This window comes from Schistocerca nitens, chromosome 1 (genome assembly GCF_023898315.1).
Source record: "Schistocerca nitens isolate TAMUIC-IGC-003100 chromosome 1, iqSchNite1.1, whole genome shotgun sequence".
NCBI classification, from domain to species: domain Eukaryota; kingdom Metazoa; phylum Arthropoda; class Insecta; order Orthoptera; family Acrididae; genus Schistocerca; species Schistocerca nitens.
Window position 1 is genome coordinate 265,433,890 of NC_064614.1, and position 2,301 is coordinate 265,436,190.

Below are 2,301 nucleotides of genomic sequence, written 5' to 3' on the forward strand. Positions count from 1 at the left end.
TCGTGGAGGTATGTTTCGTCTATGCAACGAATTGAAGGCAGTTTACTTATTGCCATACACATTTCGCTTCCTTTATTTGTGAAGCATCTTCGGTGGCGATTTCCAGCGCTGTTAACTCATGCAGGTGGTCCTGAAAATGTATTTGTTACTTTCCATGCTCCAGCTGGCCGATTTCCGGCGTTCTTTCGCCCACATTTGATTCAACACATTGCATGTGTCACTTGCACTTTCCATTTTGTGATCAACATATGTGTATGGAGGCCAACGGCCTTGCCGCAGTGATAACACCGGTTCCCGTCAGATCACCGAAGCCAAGCGCTGTCGGGCTGGGCTAGCACTTGGATGGGTGACCATCCGGTCTGCCAAGTGCTGTTGGCAAGCGGGGTGCACTCAGCCCTTGTGAGGCAAACTGAGAAGCTACTTGATTGAGAAGTAGCGGCTCCGGTCTCGGAAACTGACCTAAGGCCGGGAGAGCGGTGTGCTGACCACACGCCGCTCCATATCCGCATCGAGTGACGCCTGTGGGCTGAGGATGACAGGGCGGCCAGTCGGTACCTTCAGCCTTCATGGCCTGTGCGGGAGGAGTTTAGCTTAGTTTTATATGTGTATGGAAAACACACATATGTTGATCACAAAATGGAAAGTGACATATGCGATGTGTTGAATTAAATGTGGACGAAAGAACGCCGGAAATCGGCCAGCTGGAGCGTGGAAACTAACGAATACATCTGCAGGACCACACGCATCAGTTAACAGTGCTGAAAATCGCTACTGAAGATGGTTTACAAATAAAAGAAGCGAAACGCCTTGGCAATAAACAAACTGCCTTCAATTAGTTGCATAGACTATCAGACCAATTGTGTGATTGGATTGAAGAGTTCCTAGATAACAGAACGCAGCATGTCATTCTCAATGGAGAGAAGTCTTCTGAAGTAAGAGTGATTTCAGGTGTGCCGCAGGGGAGTGTCATAGGACCGTTGCTATTCACAATATACATAAATGACCTGGTGGATGACATCGGAAGTTCACTGAGGCTTTTTGCAGATGATGCTGTGGTGTATCGAGAGGTTGTAACAATGGAAAATTTTACCGAAATGCATGAGGATCTGCAGCGAATTGACGCATGGTGCAGGGAATGGCAATTGAATCTCAATGTAGACAAGTGTAATGTGCTGCGAATACATAGAAAGATAGATCCCTTATCATTTAGCTACAATGAGCAGGTCAGCAACTGGAAGCAATTCCATAAATTATCTGGGAGTACTCATTAGGAGTGATTTAAATGGAATGATCATATAAAGTTGATCGTCGGTAAAGCAGATGCCAGACTGAGATTCATTGGAAGAATCCTAAGGAAATGCAATCCGAAAACAAAGGAAGTAGGTTACAGTACACTTGTTCGCCCACTGCTTGAATACTGCTCAGCGGTGTGGGATCCGTACCAGACAGGGTTGATAGAAGAGACAGTGAAGATCCAACGGAGAGCAGCTCGTTTCGTTACAGGATCATTTAGTAATCGCGAAAGCGTTACGGAGATGATAGATAAACTCCAGTGGAAGACTCTGCAGGAGAGACGTTCAGTAGCTCGGTACGGGCTTTTGTTGAAGTTTCGAGAACATACCTTCACCGAGGAGTCAAGCAGTATATTGCTCCCTCCTACGTATATCTCGCGAAGAGACTATGAGGATAAAATCTGAGAGATTAAAGCCCACACAGAGGCATACCGACAATCCTTCTTTCCACGAACAATACGAGACTGGAATAAAAGGGAGAAGCGATAGAGGTACTCAAGGTACCCTCCGCCACACACCGTCAGGTGGCTTGCGGAGTATGGATGTAGATGTAGATGTAGATAGACGAAACATATCTGTATTCTATCCAGCATACAGCTGATTATTATTTATTGTTACGGATAGATTTAATGTTCCACACGTGGCATCATTCTTGCTCGTCAGTTTTGTAAAACTGGTTAAAGATTTTACCATTGAGAACCTACATCGGCAAAAGTTTAGGCACATGGGCAACTAAGAAGCGAAACAGCCTAACCTGTCTCTGACAGAAGTTTGTTAAGTGTTGTCGGGTAACACGAACTTGGCCGCGCAAGTTCCCCTTTGCGGTGGATTCGGCTCGGAAAGCTGATCGACAGCGTGCAGCTTCGTCCTCCTCTCCCGGTGCAGACAGCAAAGGCGTCAAGTTTTAATAGCGCAGCCGCGAAGACTGCGAACTCGAAGCAACGGCCGTAACGAGTTCTCCGCGGGCGGGAGGAACGCTCCTGACAAGTTCATTAACTGAGGTGAAACG

General features: G+C 46.7%; 1 pseudogene; it reads left to right on the forward strand.

Moving 5' to 3' along the window:
* The first annotated feature begins 260 nt into the window (after nt 1-260).
* Nucleotides 261-378, forward strand: LOC126207292 (5S ribosomal RNA; annotated as a pseudogene).
* Nucleotides 379-2,301: the final 1,923 nt, after the last annotated feature.